This window comes from Leuciscus leuciscus (assembly GCF_965113295.1).
Source record: "Leuciscus leuciscus genome assembly, chromosome: 2".
NCBI lineage: Eukaryota > Metazoa > Chordata > Actinopteri > Cypriniformes > Leuciscidae > Leuciscus > Leuciscus leuciscus.
In genome coordinates this window covers 60,109,200-60,129,559 of record NC_138726.1, presented here as the reverse complement: position 1 = coordinate 60,129,559, position 20,360 = coordinate 60,109,200, and the positions used below count along the sequence as shown (strand labels likewise).

Genomic DNA, 20,360 nt, shown 5'->3' with positions numbered 1-20,360 from the left:
CAACACTTTACTTATTTTCTTTCTACTTTTTAACAGCAGACAATTCTCTCTCACAGCCTCTAGTGGACTGGTCCAGTATTGCAGTCTATGAAGTTTTCAGCCTAATTTCCATCCATTTATGAATGGGTTTCTGGTATCAACACATGAATAAACACATGAACACATTCAACAAATGTTTTCTGTCACGGTTCATGAATTCACTGTTCTCTTACGAGAGGTTCTCTCGTACTTGCGTAATATCTTACGCTAGGGGAAAACCTCTTTTCCACGAGATACTGAAGCCAAAAATTATCCTTAATTTTGCAATAATGTAAAACACATTGCAGCAGCATGCAGACATGGGCGAGACAGCTCGCGCGCCCATTGGCTGCTCTGCTGCAACTGCACCAGCCTAAGAGAGAGGCCCCTAATGACGTCAGAACCAATGAGGGCGCTTCGCGCCCAATACGTCATGTCCCGCCAAAAGAGGGTGGGGCTCGGCTATAAATATAGCCTCGAGAGGCTGGTTTGACCAATTTTTCATCTCTTCACCGAAGCTCACGCATCGCTGGATCCCGAGAGGAAGAAGCCGCGCCGTCTGATAGAAGCACTCAGCGGGATTAGTGCTGCATCTGAAGCTGCTGGTCGACATCTCGCCGCCTTCAGTCGCCGTTCCTGCTCACGCTTTCCGGCGTACATATCCTTTTCTCTGCTACTGTGTTTTGTGTATGTGTGTGTTCGCTGCCGCGACTTTGCACTAAAAGAGCCGGGCGTCTTTTTCAAGACACCCCTTTTCCTGGTAAGGATCACGCAGCTCTCGCACTCGCTGACGGCGCTGCCCTCAGCGAGCTAATGCCTACAGTGACTCTGAGGACTCGCCTGGCATCCTTCTCCGAGACTGCACCTCCGCCCGCCGCGGTACCGCGCCGTAAAAAGCGCCGTACTCAACGGGTCCCGGAACCTCCCCCAGCCCGCAAAGCTCGCCAGTGCGCCCGCCTGCTTCACCTGCTTCGCTGAGTCTCTTCCTGATGGACAGCGGCCGCCGCGTGCCGCCGCTTCCGTCGTGGATGTAGACCAAGAAGCCGCGTCTGGGGGGGATGATATCTGCTCTCCCTCTGTTCGAGCCGCGCAAACTGCGCCGTTCACAGGGGAAGTCAGGAACGGAAGGTCACGGGGCTAGCTTTCTCTCTCCCTCTGTTCGAGCCGCGCAAACTGCGCCGTTCACAAGGGAGACCGGAAGCGGACGGTCACGGGGTTAGTTTTTTCTTTACGTTATAAGAAAAGCTACCCCGCCCTAGTTGCGCCCCATTCACCGGCGAAATGAGAAAAGAGTGTTTTTTGTCATATATGCTCGTGCTAACTGAAAGCTTATGTGTCCCCCCCTGTGGCTCAGCGGCGGAATCTAAGGCTTTCGCACGAGAGACCTGTGTTCGAATCCCGGGTATACCGGCACAAAAAATTTAAAAGGCGACTGCAGATGTGTATTTTGCAGCCAACGAGCGCGTTGTACAACCCGCTCGCCTGCACCCAGACACCGTTTCTATAGTTCGCGGGCGTCGCTGGTGAAATGAGAAAAGAGAGTGCTTTTTGTCCCGCTGAGGCCGGACCAGTCTCCATTTCTCATTCCCTCAACGCCGAAGCATACATGTTGACGCTATCTTATATGCTCGTGCTAACTGAAAGCTTATGGATTCCCCCCTGTGGCTCAGTGGTGGAATCTTAGGCTTTCGCACGAGAGACCCGTGTTCGAATCCCGGGTTTACTGGCACATAAAATTATGCCGTCAATGCTTTCGTTCTGTCAGTTCCCTTAACTCTTCGGAGTCTTGGGCTATTTTGGCCGTTTTTGAGTACTTTTTATTTTTTTTATTTTGCGACATAAACAAATGTTTACCATACCTATGTTTGGTATTGTTTTTTTCAGCACAACATCACCTATATGAACAGACAATTATTTTTTCACTTTTAGGCCTATGTACTGTATCAACATACTGGACCCAAAATCACACAAAAAACACAAAATCCGAATAGAAAAATTATAGTTTTTTTACTACAAAAAACACAAACATGCTCAATGAAGCATTTTAAAAGGTTTAAAATGTAAACACAAGTTGTAAATGTCAACATATACAGGTAAAATTCAGATATAATCAAGCTATATACAAAAAAAATATGATTTACAAAAAAAAAGCGAGTGTAGCCATAGGCTTTTTTTTCTCTTTTTAGCTTTGCCACTTTTTAAAAGTTTATGCACACAATTATTCAGAGAGCTATATTTAAGGCCTTGCATTCCCAGAGTATGAGGGTTCCCACTTAGTGCAAATACAACATAAAAAAGGTAAAATTGAGATAAAATCTAACTATATACAGCAAAAAGCAGGTGTGGCAATAGGCGTTTTTTTCTTTTCTTTTTTGCTTAGAAACTCTACAAAACACTTCATGTACAATTACACAGGCAGCTACATTACAGGGCTTTCCTTCCTTGAGTAAGAGGGGTTCCTAAAAAGTGCAAATATACTATACAAAAGGTAAAATTAACACAAAATCAAACTATATATATATAGTTTGATTTTGTAATACAACTATTTACAACGAATATCAGGTGAGTTTTTTTTTTTCTGTGCCACTCCTCAAAACAGTTTCTGTCAACAATGAGACCAAAGACATTCGCTTCATTTTCCTTCCACAAAAAACTACCTAAACTACCTAAACTATCTACACTACTCCTAAACTACTCTCAAAATCTATTCAAACTTTTCCAAAAACTAGCAATAATATCTCTCTCTCTCTCTTTCTATATATATGTCTCTTTGTCTACTCCGTCAATCTCCTGACTCCCGCGGGCGCCTTTCAATTTCACTTCTTTGCTCAGTTGGCTCCTCCTCCACTCCCTAAAATGTGCAGCCTGAAGATCTGAGTCAGCAGATTCACACATTCACACAGCAGATTCACACATTTTTCTCCGTTTTGTTTTATGACAAAAACCGACGAAGTTATGAGAATAAATGCAACGCCTGTCGCATCCCATCTTGCGTTCCTTTACGAACACGTCAATATTTAAAAAAAAAATTTATATAAAGTTTAAATTATCATATCTCCGTTTTTACTTGGTCTATCAACACAAAACAAAAAGTAAAATAGAGTTTCAAGCCAGCACTTTCGACAGAAGTGGACAGCAGCGCTCAACGTGACTTTGTTTTTATGCTTCGACGTCTTAAACTGGTCATGTGATTTGATCACGCCGGCGTGATCGGCGACTCGGAAGAGTTAAAGGCGACTGCAGATGTGTATTTTGCAGCCAACGAGCGCGTTGTACAACCCGCTCGCCTGCGCCCAAACACTGTTTCTATGGCAACACAAAGTATTCCTAGCCGCTGTGGTCGGACTCCCACCAAAACTTCTCGCTCGCTCAGTTCCAGTAATTGTTCAGAATGCTCACGACCAGGAAAATCCTCTCACAAATTTGCCAAGGGGACTGGTTCATGTCGATAGATCTGAAAGACGCTTATTTTCAAATACAAATAGCGTCACGTCACAGGCGATTTTTGAGATTCGCCTTCGAGGGCCAGGCATATCAGTACACAGTCCTGCCGTTTGGCCTATCCCTGGCACCTCGTGCATTCACGATGTGCATGGATGCAGCGCTCGTATGGATGCAGAACACAGGACCATATTACTCGATCACCTCGAGAATTTAGGTCTCAAAGTCAATTGGGCGAAGAGTTCGCTGTCTCCCAGTCAGAAAATATCTTTTCTGGGTACAGAACTGGACTCGCTGTCTATGACAGCACAACTGTCACCGCAGCGCAGGCTGAGTATTCAGCGCATGACATAAACTTTTCGCCACGGCACTTTAGTCCCGCTCAAAAAGTTTCAGAAAATGCTGGGTCTCATGGCTTCAGCATCTTCAGTGCTTCAGCTGGGTCTGCTTCGCATGCGCCCGCTGCAGTACTGGTTAAAACCGTGTGTTCCGCGCAGAGCGTGGACCTCCGGTCTCTTGCGCCTCAAGGTCGATCAGAAATGCATTGCAGCTCTGAAACCTTGGACAGTGACCGATTGGTACCGGTCAGGTGTAAGCCTGGGGACTTCCTCGAGTGTGAAGGTGGTGTCTACGGACGCCTCAACCTCGGGATGGGGAGCGCTGCTAGAGGGCAGACCGTTCTTCGGCCAGTGGTCAGAACGGGAGATGCTTCTACACATAAACTGCCTGGAAATGATGGCAGTCGACAACGCGCTGAGGTGCTTTTGTCCCCATATAATAGGGCACCACGTCCTGGTCCTTTCGGACAACATGTCATTTGTGGCTTATATAAATCACCAAGGAGGTATCAGATCCAGAACCCTTCACAGGCTGACGGAACGCCTCCTGGTCTTGGCTCAGCACAATCTGCGCTCGCTCAGAGCAGCGCATGTGCCCGGCCACCTGAATGTGGGACCAGACAGACTGTCCAGGAACAATCTTCTGGCAGGAGAATGGTCTTTACACCCGCAGACAGTCAAACTGCTGTGGAGGACATTTGGCAGAGCGAAAATAGACCTATTTGCGTCTCAAGAGAACGCTCACTGTCAGGAATTTTTCTCCAAGAGCAGGGATGCGCTGGCCACGTCTGGCCCCGCTGCCCGCTCTATGCGTTTCCCCCTGTCACGCTTCTACCCCAGGTGTTAGAGCGAATCAGTGAAAACGGATACCCAGTGCTACTTGTCGCCCCATTACGGACGAACCAAGTCTGGTTTCCAGTCCTGATGCAGCTGACGAGTACTGCCCCGTGGCCGATACCGGTGAGGAGGGATCTCCTCTCGCAGGCAAACGGCTCGATCTGGCATCCTTGCCCGGAGCTTTGGTCCCTACACGTGTGGGCCATCAACGGGTACCCGTTAACCTCCCAGCGGGAGTGTTAAACACGATCACGCAGGCTAGAGCTCCATCTACGAGACGGCTCTATTCCTCAAAATGGTCTGTGTTCACTAGCTGGTGTACAGCGCGTGGCACTTCACCCTCACACTGTGGGGTGTCGGAGGTTCTTTCCTTTTTACAAGAGCTTCTGGATAAGGGCAGAGCCCCATCCACGCTCAAAGTTTATGTGGCGGCCATAGCAGCGTTCGCTGAACCAATGCTTGGCCAGTCATTAGGAAGGAACGATCTGGTCATTCGCTTCCTTAGAGGAGCTAAGAGGCTGAATCCTCCCAGACCTCCCTCGGTTCCCGTTTGGGACCTTTCCACGGTTCTGGAAGCCATGAAAGGTGCCCCATTCGAGCCAATACAATCAAAAGACCTAAAACACTTGTCTTTCAAAGCAGTGTTTCTTCTGGCTCTCGCTTCAGTGAAGCGCATAGGGGACTTGCAAGCGCTCTCAGTGAGCGCGACGTGTATGGAGTTTGGACCTAATGACTCGAGAGTCATACTCAAACCAAAGCACGGATATGTTCCTAAATCCCTCAATACACCGTTTAGGGCACAGGTGATCTCCCTGTCGGCCCTGCCGGTATCTGAAGAGGAAGGGGATGCAGGCTTCCTTTGCCCGGTCAGGGCGTTAACCCTCTGGAGTCTGAGCGGTTTTCTGGGCTCTGGGGGTGTTCTGACATGCTCTGACATTTGTGCTTTTTTCAGTTGCTTATAAACATATTAATGGCAAAAGTGTAAATTCACTCTATATAGCACAAACAGGGCTACAATAATATGTGAGCCACATGTATGTACATGTTTTCATTTTTGAGAGAATAATGTTTATGCGTGGTTATCGAAAAAACAAAAAATTAAAGTTTTTGAAATAAGGCCACAAAACACATACTAAATATGTGGCAATAAGACTTTTGACTAATGGATGTCCTCGCCTATAGTTTTTTCTTCAAAATTATGTGAAAATAGTCTTGCTTTATCGTTCACATAAAACCATACATTGATTTAAATTGATGTAAAACAGGTTTTGCTTGGAAAGCCAATATGCGAGGGGGGCGTGAACGAGGAGTGGTTTACACCTGAGAAATACAATGTCCCTCCCACTCTGCATAATTAGCCATTCATTCAGGTGTGACACTGACTGAGCCACAATGCAAGGACAAAAGATTACGGGCCCTATCTTGCACCCAGCGCAATTGACTTTGTACACTGATGCATGTATCATTCCTATTTTGCACCCGCGCAAAGCGCGCTTTTCCCTCCACAGAAGCACGTCGCTAAACTAGGGAATGAACTTGCGCTCCCTGGGCGGTTCAGCGCAAAAAAGGAGGCGTGTTCCGGCGCAAACGTTCCTTCATGCTATTTTGCAGGTTTAGAAAACAATTGCGCCACTAACCAGGAAAAAATAGTTTAAAGTCAGTGGCGCGTTGCGCATGTTATTCATATACTATTTTAAGGGCGCATGCTTGGCCATAATCAATGTAGCGTGTGCACAACGCGCATACACTTTGATTCTCTCATCTTCACAGAAGCAGCAGTTTTCATTTTTGCAAATCATACATTATTATGATAGATAGATAGATAGATAGATAGATAGATAGATAGATAGATAGATAGATAGATAGATAGATAGACAATTTATTATAAAAGCATACATCTAGCTTACACATTTACCCAAATTATCATACGCCTTTTTAACCGAAGTTAATTTGGGTGTGTTTCTCCATCCCCAACGTCCCTGACGAGAGCGTTGCTCTCTTTGGATGTGAACCGCTCCTGGCGCGCGTCTGGCAAATCCGCCGTTATAATAGGAATCCGCTTTAGAACAAAGCGCGTCTGCTCTTAAAGGGAATGTGAGATGACGCTCTGATTGGTTTATTTCAGATTACGCCCAAACCACACCTATGAATAATGAAGCTACTTCAGACCAACCCATTTTAGATTTGCGCCTGGCGCAAGAGTCATTTATCCCGCTGGGAAAATAGCAACAGCGCCAAGACCCGCCCACAAAGTTACTTGCGCTTTGCGCTTTGACACTTGCGTTTCAGATCGTTAAAATAGGGCCCATATTTAGAAGAAGACTTATATTGACCATTTAAGATTTTGCTTACATCTATCTTGTAAATATGTTTTGCTATTTTATTAAAAAGGTTACAATTACAACAATAATTACAATTTCAACAATGTTTCAAGTGTACTCTTTCTTTGTAAAAAAAATGATTATAGGCCTACATTTTATCTATGTATTCATTAGTTTGAATATAGCCAACATTGGAACAGCTAACATCTTAGTTGATGACTTTATTTTTGACAAAAATAGTAGGCTATTTTATATATAGAAATTGCTAAACAAAAGCTTATTTGACGAGGCAGTATATTCTACAGTAAAAACTGTACCCAAATCTACTAAACAAAATGTTGTCTTTCATATTTCGCCTGACTGTAACGTTGTTTACATGAAATATTAGGGCATATTGTTAATTTGCAGTTTAATACGTTGCTTATACAAATAGCCTACATTTTATTTCAACATATTTCAGTCGATTTTTACTCATCTCAGTATAGCAATACAGTTTGCTAAAACATCATCATTCATTCACACACGTGATTTAAATTTAAACTGTCTTTGCCAGCTGTGGTAAACAGCGCGCATTTCTGCCGTTTATTCATTCATAAACAGAAACCCACGTGAAGAAATTCACGTGAGAAGGAAAAAACTTACTAGTATTCCTCAGTTCGCTCCTCGATATACCCGCACTTCTGAGGGACATTTTCCATTATTATTATTCCTCACAGCGCTGCAAGACGGTGTAAACAAGTAATGATCTGAAAACGTGTGTGTTTTCTCGAGCTGATGGGGGCGTTCACAGGATTGCGCTTGGATTGCCTCAGCCATTTGCGTTTGAATAGCGCGCGCTCTCCGTGGGCGGAGTCACATTACATCTGAATGAGCTGTAATTAGGTCGACTGCAATCGCTCTCTTTTAATACAGATTTCACAAGATGAGAATATTTGTTTTTTATATGAATTACTTCATTTAAAAGAAGATAATTCAAGCTTCATGCCTGTGTGTCTGTATATCTGTTTGACTGAGTATTCGCTGAGCTACAGTTCATTTTCGGACGCGTTTCAGAATGGACTTTACTGGCAGAGAGAAGGCAGAACTCGCTTCGTGTTTATTTTTCTTTATTTGGCAAAAAGCACAACACTTTGTTTTTATTGTGAGTATACACAAAAATAATACACATTTAACAGAATCGATTGATGTATGAAACTCCTATGGAAAATCAAAGTCAACAGAGTATGATTGAGTTTCTTTTACACTGATAAAAAAAAAGCGAGCTGGTATCGCCGGCGATACCGTCGACCTCAGGGGGTTAAGAGCCTATGTGTCTCGCTCATCCGTTTTCAGACAGACGGAGCAGCTCTTTGTTTTGTTCAGCGGACGTTCTAAGGGACTAGCCGCGTCAAAACAGAGTTTATCCAGATGGATAGTCGATGCTATAGCGCTAGCTTATACATCTGAGGGCCTGCAATGCCTGTTAGGTGTCAAAGCGCACTCCACGAGAGGCATGGCCTCGTCGTGGGCTTGGTCTAGTGGGATTGCCTTGCAAGATATCTGTATGGCGGCAGGCTGGGCCTCCCCGTCTACATTTATAAGGTTTTATAACCTCGAGGTTCCCGCTTTACAAGCTAAGTTGCTCTCGGTCTAAATTTTCAGTATTGCCTGCCCGATGCTATCGGCTCAGGATGCTGAAACTGCTAGAGCGTCGATCACTGATCGTCTGTATACTTCTGTGGGCAGTGCTTAAGTCCCCCATATTTATCAGTCCAGGCCGAGTTCGCCCTGGCTGTGTGGAACACTTGATATAATCTGCTCTTATTAGAGCTCTATATTACAGGAATGATGCTATTCTAGCCCCTCTTCCCGGATTCTCTGTGAGTCCCGTGTGATTAGGCACTGTATGAGCCCCGGGCACCTGCCCTTGGGACTTTAGTGTTGTATCTCAAGCACGCACGGCGTTTTACACTGTGTTCCCCTAGCGTAAGATATTACGCAAGTACGAGAGAACCTCTCGTAAGAGAACGTACTCGGTTACTAACGTAACCTCGGTTCTCTCTAGAGAGGGAACGAGTACTTGCGTATCTTGCCGTGCATGCATCACGCTCTGGTTCGCTTCGGCGATGAAAAACTGGTCAAACCAGCCTCTCGAGGCTATATTTATAGCCGAGCCCCACCCTCTTTTGGCGGGACATGACGTATTGGGCGCGAAGCGCCCTCATTGGTTCTGACATCATGAGGGGCCTCTCTCGATAGGCTGGTGCAGTTGCCGCAGAGCAGCCAATGGGCGCGCGAGCTGTCTCGCCCATGTCTGCATGCTGCTGCAATGGTTTTACATTATTGCAAAATTAAGGATCATTTTTGGCTTCAGTATCTCGTGGAAAAGAGGTTTTCCCCTAGCGTAAGATATTACGCAAGTACTCGTTCCCTCTCTAGAGAGAACCGAGGTTACGTTAGTAACCGAGTACGTTTTCTTCGTGTCTCGTGTATTTGTTGTTCTGTGTGTGTGGGTGTGTGTGAGTGGGCGTTACTGCTCGTTCCAACTGATCAGCGCGCCAGCTGATCTCATTCCCCGCACCAGCTGCTGCCGATTCACTCACCTATAAAGACTCATCGCACTTTCCTCTCTTTGTCAGATCGTTGTTTGGTGTCCTCAGTGTGTGTTCATCCTGTGCCGTCTACAGTCCTGTTCCTGGTTCTAGTTTCCTGTTCCTGGTTCTAGTTTCCTGTTCGGTGTCTTCGTGGTTTCGTCTCGTCTGGATGTTCACCTGCACTGGATTCACCGTCACCACTCTTCACCAGCACGCTGACCATCTTGTCCCTGCGCCACTAGCCCACCCGAGTTTATGAACTGTGTTTGTGTCTTCTGACCAACCAATAAAGAGTTTACTTGCACCCTTGCTTCCGTTATTGTGACTGTCAAAACATTTTAGTAACTAAACTGAATTTTATTAGTTTTAGTGACAACATGTTACAATGTTTACATGGTACAATTTCTGGTAAGCTATGCTTTTTTATTATTTCAATTCAATTATTGTCATTTGATTTAATATTGACTCATTTGGATAAATATTAGGTAGGCTACACAAGATAGGCAAAAAAACAACTCACCTAATGCTGTAAACATACAGAGAGCCCTATCAGCTATTTAAGGTTAAAAATAACTCAAATATATAATGCATTTTTTTTTTATTATAATAACTTTATTTACAGTTTTTTACGATTGCTATGACAGATTTTTCAATACATTTAACAATTTTCCAAAACTCTTAACACAGTTAGCACTACATCTGTCTGTGTAAGCTATACTATTAACACATTTCTTGTTGCTTTAACACAAAATGCATACAATTAACACAAATTTAAAATGCTTGAACTTCTTTTACACACAAGCTCAAACAAGACCAAAACAATGGATTTTTACTGCCAAATTTACCAATGCTTTAACACTGTATGTCAGAACAGATAACACCATGTTCTAAACCTAACCTTACAGGCTAAAGTCAAGGTAAACAGCTGTTTATATTGTGAATTGAAACACAAATATATCCCCTGTATTTTATTCTATTCTTACTGAGAAACAGCTGATTGAATTATGGAAATAGAAGATGACTCTTTTTAAAAAAAAAAATATTTTTTAATTCTTCTGGTGCTTTTTCTGTTCGTATATTTTGTATTTTCACATTATTCCATTGCTAGTGAGAAACAGCTGATTGAAGTTATGCAAATATGGGACAATGTGGCATTCCACCATTCCCGTCACAGCCAGGTTTGACGCCCATCAGAGGATGATGTCCATTTTCCTTGCCCCTTACTTCCCTTTCCTCAACCCCATTGAGGAGTTTTCTCAGCCTGGAGATGAAAGGTTTTTGACCATAGTCCACAGGACCAAATGTCCCTCCTGTATGCAAAAGATGCTGCATACCAAGACATCACAGCTGAACACTGCCAGGATAAGGCATGCCAAAAGATTCTTCCCAAGATGCCTTGCCAGGGAAGATATCAGGTGTGATGTGGATGAGAACGTGGACAAATGCAGAAGACCGGGCAGATTAGAAGATGGCTTTTTCTGTTTGTATATTTTGTATTTTCACATACAGTAATACTGTAAATGGCAGCTATATGCATATTTTTGTTATCTTGCAGAAATGTCCTGTTGCAAATAAAGCTGTTACTGCAGCAATTCTGTCTCTGTCTTCTTTTTTTCATAAACCATACATTCTATAAAGCTACTCTAAGAAGGGTCATTTATTTTGTTGTATTGAATTTCTGCTGCTGCTGCAAAAAAAACAACAACAACAAAATGCATGCATTTACATTACAAACAAAACAAAAATGTAGAGAGACTTAAAAAAAAAAAAAAAAAAACTGCAGTGCAAAACACAATCTATGATCGGTACAATACAGTATACTGTCTGTTGTATAAGGGCAGAACTGACACATATAAAATAATGCAGTTTCTGTAATTTCAGCTGATGATAGTGTTTTTTTTGTCATTGTGTTATGATTGACTAAATGTTCCTGTTGGAAGAGAACATGTGTTAGTGCTTTGAATAATTATTTGATTTTGAAACATGTTTGCAGTGTTTTGTTAGACATAGTGTATTGTGTTAGTGTATTATTGTATTTTGAAAATTAGTTTTGGAGTTTAGTTTACAATGTGTGATTTTGAGCATGAAATTAACCGTTTTGCCAATTGTGTGTTTTAGGTGTGTTGGTGCGTTAAGAGTTTAGGAAACTTGTTAAATGTATTGAAAAAACTGTCATAGCAATTGTAAAAAACTGTAATGATATAAGTAAAAATATAATAAATATGTACTCTCTATAGCTCTTTTTTTCTAGCCAACTAACGTGCTATAGCCTGAATGGCTTCCTGAGGTAAATGTTATGTGACATGATTGTTCTCCAGCTGTTTTATTGACCCCTTTGTTTGATTGATTGGTCTATATTATGTATGAGGAATATACATTTCGGTAAGTTGTACTGTATCTTTCAACAGTGTTCATTCGTGTTTATTTACTATTAGCTAGTACAGATGATCGGGTCACGTGCCGCTAGGGATCTGTCACGTCACATTTACAAGCGGCAAAACGGCATTTATTGTTTGAATTTCATAATAAAATTGACAGAATCTGAGAGCTGAGATTGTTTTATATCATAACCCAGATAGCATGTATAATCGGCCCGAGCTCGGCTGCCCCGCGGCGCCTGCGGCTCAGACTCGGCATCGGCGTGTGTTAACCGGGCCGATTGTGGCCCGCAGCTCGCTCTGGCACATGCATTTTTGTTACGGCTGTAAAGCACTGGGCCGATTCATGTTCACCGTAACTGGTCGGCTCTGCTGTATGATCTGGACCACTTCTGGAAATGACTCGGCTTAGGTTAAATCAAGGATGGTTTTAATGTAGCAATAATTAACATAAAAATTATTTTAAAATTGACGTAAATTCCTGACTGTATCTTAGTATGTTATACTCGTCGAATGTCGTTGTCCAAAACAAAATATATGCGGTAAATAATAATAATAATAGAGTCATTTTGCACAGAGCAATTGTTAATATTTATAACCATAGCAAAAATATATAGTTGTCATGAAGATTCTTTACGTGTATTTTAAAATGCATGGGCGCTCGACATCACTCGCACAGTCACGGCGATTGCAGTCGCGCATCGGCTGAGTAGTTGGGTAGTCTAAAATTAACACTGAGTCTAAAATTCATTTTACTGGCTATTTCAAATGTTTACCAGCAGTGACGGTTAAACTCTGGGCGCTCGGCTCAGATGCGTTTACCGGTATGAAGCCGATTTCAACAGTTGCGGCAGAGCGTCAGCACGCAAGACGTGTGCACAACTTTCGGTGAGATAAAACTCAACGCCTGACTTAAAATCATCCCTTTTCGATCCTGCGTCATTACAGTGAACTTGAGGTAAGTTGTGTTCAATTTCCTTAAAAAGCATCAACATTTCACGCCGAGCATAGTTTCAATCGAGTTACGTCGACCTACATATTTCGAACTGTTGCTGATTAAATGTTGATTATTATCGATCCGTTTAAACTTTGTTCATGTTCATTTGACAGTGCTTCCCTAGATGAAACGAAAATAAAGAATTCAGAACTCGAATTCTATTAATTAGGACAACAATATAAAATTTTTGTCTGAGTAAAGTAGTGCAAATGGGGGTAATATGAAAGCTTTTATGGCGCGAAGTTAACGAAGCTAACATTGACTAACGTTAGCTGCGCTGTTTTTGCGCTAGCAGCTCATATTTTCGTTCTGCTAGTTGGCAAATAATTAGTTGCTAGGCTAGACACCATTTTTATTGAATGTAATTTACGTGAATAATATTTACGAGCACAGTCTTTGATCTGTGGAAGAAAATAAAGTGGAACAAATGTTAGCTGGCTTAAGACCAATTCATACCGCACAGACAAACGCCAACAAACACGTTTTGTCCTAAAGTATGTGCACATTTTGATCTTGTAAGAAAATATTTATTTTACTTATGTAAATAGAGGAATGATGTGGGACTTTGGTCTGCTGAAAGCTGGGTCATGTCTGTTGCTGAGTGAGATCGGGACTCTTATTATGAAAATGAACTGAGGACTCTTATAACGGTAGAGGAGCAGCTGCGCCTGCGCCGGCAGTGTTACCAACTTAGCAATTTTGTTGCTAGATTTAGCAACTTTTCAGACTACCCTAGCAACTTTTTTTTCAAAAAGCACCTAGCAACAAATTTAGCAATTTTTTTAGTTTATTTGGCAACTTTTAGCAACTTTTGGAAAGTGACTCTAATCCAAACAACACTCGCAAGGGCGTGGTGAGCTGGTAAGGGCACCACAACTTCCAATAGGAAATTTGAACTGCAGTAGTCACCGTTCTACCTGAAGAGGTTGAACAGCCTTTTTACAGCATATATTGTAGAATTAAAACACTTTATACCCAAATGTCAAATAAACTACTTGAATAAATGAACAGCATTAATAAAGCCCCAGTCTTACAGATCATTAACTAAAAAAAGTTGTTTTAGGTCTTCTTTTTTTTAAAGGTGGGGTATGTGATTTGCAAAACGGCTGGCAGATTTTGAAAATACACAACTCAAATGGTCCTACCTTCTTTCCTTTGACTCCACCCATTCGAAGAGCATGGACATGGATGGGGGGAGGGGGGTATGGTACGACCGTTTGATTGACGCACTTACTGTCCAATGATTCTAGGTGGTCTTGGAAATGATTGGCTGGAGTTTTTCGAGTCTTGCCCGTTCCACAGATGAGTAAATTGCTTAATTTTCATGTCAGTGCTTCTAACTCAGTGGCTGTAAGTGGGTTAGGGATAGGATTTCAAGTGATTTTGAAAAAATGGCCAAAAAAGAGAATTACATTGCCCACCTTTAACTAAAAAAAGTTGGTTTAGGGTTTAGTTACTGGGTAACTAAACCAACTTTTTTTAGTTAAAATTTTTTATATATATATATATATATATATATATATATATATATATATATATATATATATATAATTTATTTAACAAACAATAATATCTACGTATTACATAATGGCGTAGTTTTGCGTTGCGATTACGTAATGACGTCATAACGCAATGACGTCACAACGTCATTTAGCAACTTTTAGCAACAAATCGATCTGCCTTTAGCAACTTCCCCTGAAAATTAGTTGGCAACACTGTGCGCCGGCGACCTCACAGTTGCTGGGGATTATGATTACGCTGACACGTTTGCTCCTGGTTTTACAGGTATGATACAACATATGTTCATGCTGCAAATATTTTGTGTATTAATGTTCTGGGTTGTGAAGATCTATGTGCAGACCGTCCGCCATTTTGTGAACGCTGTGTATGACGTCGTGAAGTGCATTTAATGGCCTTTTGCACAGGGGCCTGTAACAGATGCACTCTCGACATTTAACAATATAAAACGAGAAGAAAGTTGTGTCTGAAAGCTGCAATCTTTTACTTGTATTGGTTAAAATGAATGAATATCTCGTGTTTTTCCGTGGGTGCTTGAGTTTGTCGGTTTCTGTTGGGGCAGTGTGAACATGACACTTATTTTTCATAACATTCTGAATACAACGACCAACTTTTGTTGGTGACTTTTTTTTGTTGGTGTTTGCTGGCGTTTGTCTGCGGTGTGAATTGGCCTCTAGTTGTACTTTTATGGCGCAAACTGAAATCGCACTTTATAGCTAACATCAACATTACCTTTGGCTAAATGCGGTCTGTACAGACAGGTTTGAAAAGTTTATTAGCTACCCTAGGGCTGGGCGATATGACTGAAAACTGTATCATGATGTAAGCGTTTCATATCAGTCGATAATATTGATATTTTTTATGACCTATTTAAAATAAGGACCAGGAGAAAAATATATTACATTCAACATTTTTATTTTAAACTTAACCTTCCTCTGATTATAATCCCCTCAGTTATAAAGGCAGAAATGTCAACACAACCATGGAAAGCAACACCATGGAAGACACAAAAGACCGGTCTTCTCAGGAGGCTGTGCCTACAGGTAGGAATTCTACAAAGTGAACTCTCTCGGTTTACTCTGACATATCTACGTACAATGTTTTGCTACTAATCTGTTATGCCTGCTTTTTCTTGTGTCTTACAGCAATTGCTAAGGAGATCCTCATCCAGCTTGATTCTATCAGAGAGCAGCAGTTGCTCATCCTGATGCAGCTCCTACAAATCTCCAGCAGTTCCAGACTTCACGCCAGACCCAACACATTTTGGGCTCCTACTTTCAACTATTGAGGAGCTACAATGTTTGGAGGAGACGTTAAAGAATCCAGAGGAGAAGAAGAATTTGGTGAGTTAAATTATGCATTAATCAGATCATTCCTAAAAGTCAGTCCCCACTCTCACTCATGCTATATTCCTTAAATAACTAACGAGTTACATGTCTTTGTTTCAGACTGTTCTCCTTGGAATGGTCGGAGGCATGACTCTTAAAGACACTGTGGGGCAGGTCCTGAAAAGAGCAATGAACACTTCGCTGGCAAGACTCATTAAAAGTGTGGTTCTGGGTGAGTGTCAGTGCTGGATAACTGCACTGTGGTGACACCCCAGGGCTCTACAGTGCAACCTATTTATTTATTTATTTATTTATTTATTTATTTACTGGCTGTGACGGTGACAAAGTATTTAGGAGCACCAGTGCGACTGACCTGATCAGGTTCTATGGGTGCACCCTCCATTGAAACTAGAGCTGCAACGATTCCTCGATTAAAGTCGAGCACTCGATTAAAAAAAATCCTCAATAGCAATTTACCCGTGTTGAGTAACCGGCAAAATACCGGAAGTGGCGCATTCCACAGACGAGAATCCATGAATAACATTATTACACCGTTTTCTAAGGCTACGCGATCTATTTAAAACCATTTACAATCATAATATAGCATAGTGCTATCATGAAATCACAAAGGCTGTGATTTAGTTAAGAAAATGCGCTTTTAAAAAAAAAAAAGCCCCGGCAAGTCATTTTATCAAATACCGCCTTTTAATGGGTAGGTTAATTTGTCATTGATCAGAAGGTGCTCCTAAATTTGACTGTGCTCCTAAACTTTTTAAATTAAAAAGAAATGTAAGTGTAGAGCCCTGCATCCAAATTAAGTTTTGGTTGTTGCTGAGTAACATCACGTGGTCATGCTGCCCTCTTCTATCTTGTGTTTTTCTCAGATGCAGTCCGCCGCAATGCCCTGACCAAAGATTCTACAGAAGAGGAAACAGAGCTGCTCATCACCAGGTGTCTGTGGTTAGCCTCTGATAGGGATGGTGGCCGAAGTCAGAGGGCGAACAGGCAGACAACGTAGACAACTCAAATATCGCGGTGGGCCAGAATTAAATGTTTCAAAGTTAAAAATGTTGATATTGGAAAATGGTATTTGAACTCCTTGATTCTACATTAATGCTGTGATATTATTTCTATTCTATTCTTTTCAATTCAAATCTGTTATTAAAAAGTGTGTGCGTAGACTACTCAAAAACGCAGTGGGCCAGAATTAAATGTTTCAAAGTGAAAATGTTGATATTGGAAAATGGTATTTGAACTCCTTGATTCTACATTAATGCTGTGATATTATTTCTATTCTATTCTGTTCTATTCTATTCTTTTCAATTCAAATCTGTTATTAAAAAGTGTGTGTGCGTAGACAACTCAAATGCAGTGGGCCAGAATTAAATGTTTCAAAGTTAAAAATGTTGATATTGGAAAATGGTATTTGAACTCCTTGATTCTACATTAATGCTGTGATATTTCTATTCTATTCAAATCTGTTATTAAAAAGTGTTTATCCTACTTTTGTAGTGTGGTCCAATAAAAAATGCATTAAACATGAAACCTGTCTTCCTTGTGCTGTTTTACTTTGTTTATCTTGCATAAATAACGGCTGCTAAGCAATTTTAGTATTAACCTGATATGAATGGAAATCAAAGTTCAAATAAGCCCAAATAAGGAACGGGATTGGAGGCGAGCTATACGTCCTCTCACTCGGGTTTCCGCAATCGGGCCGCGTTAAAACCGAGCGCTCGGCCGAGTGTCTTTAGCCTTAATCGGGCCGCGTTAAAACCGAGCGCTCGCAGAGCAATCGGACCTAGATTCATGCCGAGGATTGGCCGATTGTTTTAGCCTTAATCGGGCCGCTCTCGGCCCGCACAATTTTTGCTAGCTGGGAAGTAACTGCTCTGTCTAGTCTGTTGGTCTCCGTGTCCTCTTTGCTTCACGATTTTTCTGTGCGTGAGAAAATGGATGTGTGGCGTGAGAGCGTGTGAAAAGTTCAATTGCGTGAGTCTCACGGTGAATGCTAAAGCAGATCTGCTATAGTACAACATTCTCAGTTCCATGGTTAACACGTGCAGCTTTCTTACATGTACACAATCTCCACACTTGAAGGGTGGTGGTCTAGCTCCACGTTTCAGATCTGTGAACCATTTCTACTTTAGCTGAACCCGCTGCACACAGTCACGTATATATGCAATTGTCACTTCCTCACCATGAGCTGTTGTGGTAGACAGAGTGTTTAACTTTGTGCACATCTTCCTCCCTCTTAACAGTTCAGAAGGTGATCCTCCTGTGGTCTTGTGCTGCAACAGTTTTCAAACAAGAGGTTTTTTTTAGTGATGTCTGCCCACAGATCTTTTCTACTTCGATGTGTAAAGTTGAGGTGTAAGAGCTGTTATGTTTCTGCACTCTTCCATTTTTAAAAAAATAAATAAATAAATTGTCTAAAAACTATTTTGTGATGTTTTGTGATTTAATTTTTTGCCCTTTATGGAACATCAATGCCTCTTTAAGAAATGAACTCCATTACTTATGTTTGTTTTCAGGGATGATAACGTTTTATACTTGTGCTACAACTCTTAGGCCTCTACTACAAAACTTTCACCCTCTGTAGCTCCAGTGCTATGTGCAAAAAAAGGTTATCGTACAGCCCTGTGTATTACATATTTCTAGCACTGGTGAAACAACAGGGTCCAAAATGTAACAATCCTATCTCCCACAATGTGACAGTTTAAGGCTTTAATTGACTCCATCCCCAAAAGTGGTGAACCCGTTTTGACCACATAGCAATTTGCACTGGGTGCAACACCATCATGCGACACAGGACGACTTGTTCACAACATTGTCAACACTTTACTCCCTTTCTTTCTTCTTTTTAACAGCAGACAATTCTCTCTCACAGCCTCTAGTGGACTGGTCTAGTATTGCAGTCTATGAACATCAACACAGAACATAACAATGTGTATGGAAGTAAAATAATGACAAATGTTTTTGAAACAAAAAAGCTTGTTGAATTGCACTACTCAAAAAAATTTGCATTGCATTTAAGCTGTGAATATTTCAATTCAAAATATTTCCCACACGTTTTCATTATTAAAAATTCAATAATCCATATTCACCTTTCAGATTTCACTTCCAAAATATTCATTCTGTTTAAAAATACAACCTATAATATTTGACCGGCAATTTTCGGTCCATTTTATTTCTCTTTACAAATTCGCTTCCACAAATTCAGTGGTTCAAATTCGACAGAAAATTCAACATTTGACATCCGGGAACGGCAGGAATATCAGTAGATTGCTGATTGATGATCTCCACAGCTTGTTAGTCGGCCTCACCTGCAGGGGGTGCAAGCGGCTGTTGACGAAGAAAACTATAGAGCAACGGGTGAGAGACTCATTCATTCGTTGAATTATCGAGGGATTTGTGAAGAAGAGTCCAAAACTGCAGGAGCTTGTTGATAAATGTGGAGGCCGCTGTCACATCATTGACAATAAACACTGGAATGACTCTCAGTTAGGCTACAGGAACAACAGGGTTCATGTGAAAAATATGCTGGAGACCATCGACAAGATGGTGAAAGAGAACGGCTGCTACACCAATGAGCTGCTGTCAAGTGAGAGTTGCTGACAGCAAGTTGTTAAGGTGGCTGCTCAACCTTGTTTTAACGTGAGCAGAGAGAGCTCCTAAACACGAATATTTATTAACAATCTAATTAAAACCAATTACAGATTAAAAAGAAAAACGATAGACAATGCACTCACCCTGATTTAATATCGGCGCACACACACGTAATCACAGGCACACAGAAGTCATACGATGGGTCCTTTAGCGAGTCAATCAACAACAGCTGGTACTCTGATGCGGCTATTAGGAGGTGCCCCTCCGATGGAAGCCCCAAAGGCACGCGCTAGGCATTGTAAATCACTCAAACAAACAAACTTCCCAAAAGGTACAACGGTACTACATTAAAACTTAAATGTGGATGTCACCCCAAAAACACGCACAGCCTCGATGGCCTAGTGTCACACTAAACAAATAAAGAAATAATGCAACGTCACTTAATACTTAAATCAAAACAACCAGCTGCACAGCTGAAACACATACCTCTGCGGTCTCTTGGAATGAAGAAAAGGGGCGGGCTTTCGACAATGACGCATCCCAGGAGGCATAAACAATGAGTCTATACGCTAAGGGTGGGACCCCATTGGCCATATACGTAATGAGGATGACGTAGCAACGAGTCACTCATTTCACCACATGAAGTTTGCCATGTGGGACAGGGCCATACATTTCACTCAAATAGTCTGTCATGAGCAATAATACAAACTGCACACATTCACATTTACAATAAACTCAGTTCTTGAATTCACATAACAATAATGGAAAATTATACACATGCATATATGTTTACCACATATTAATCAACACAAATAACTCATTATTAAGTCAAAATGGGTCAATACAATACCTTTCCAGATAATTGTAAACAAAAAATTGTAAGACCTGGTTTTCCTGCTAAGACGAAAGCTGAGATCAACCCCCTGCAGTAAAGCAATAAAACACACCCTGGAGAGACGATCTCAAAGATAGATCACAGGACATCGCCTTGCCCAAACTTATCTA

The 20,360-nt window shown here is 41.7% G+C and overlaps 1 protein-coding gene and 2 long non-coding RNA genes across 5 annotated transcripts in view; 2 read left to right on the top strand and 1 right to left on the bottom strand.

The window, feature by feature from the left end:
- Positions 1-20,360, top strand: part of LOC309492560 — a 292,953-nt gene that overhangs the window by 13,142 nt on the left and 259,451 nt on the right. The window lies entirely within an intron of this gene.
- LOC309492436 (uncharacterized protein) overlaps positions 1-20,360 on the bottom strand; it is a 111,310-nt gene that overhangs the window by 56,673 nt on the left and 34,277 nt on the right. The window lies entirely within an intron of this gene.
- Positions 12,772-17,201, top strand: LOC309492548. 3 transcript variants are annotated; one of them, XR_014203567.1, is made up of 5 exons: positions 12,772-12,864; positions 15,376-15,464; positions 15,567-15,764; positions 15,870-15,981; positions 16,634-17,201. It is a non-coding gene; the product is annotated as an uncharacterized lncRNA (long non-coding RNA). The 3 variants fall into 3 exon arrangements; XR_014203569.1 differs by lacking the exon at positions 12,772-12,864 and adding an exon at positions 14,648-14,688; XR_014203568.1 differs by lacking the exon at positions 12,772-12,864 and having other exon boundaries at positions 14,632-15,464.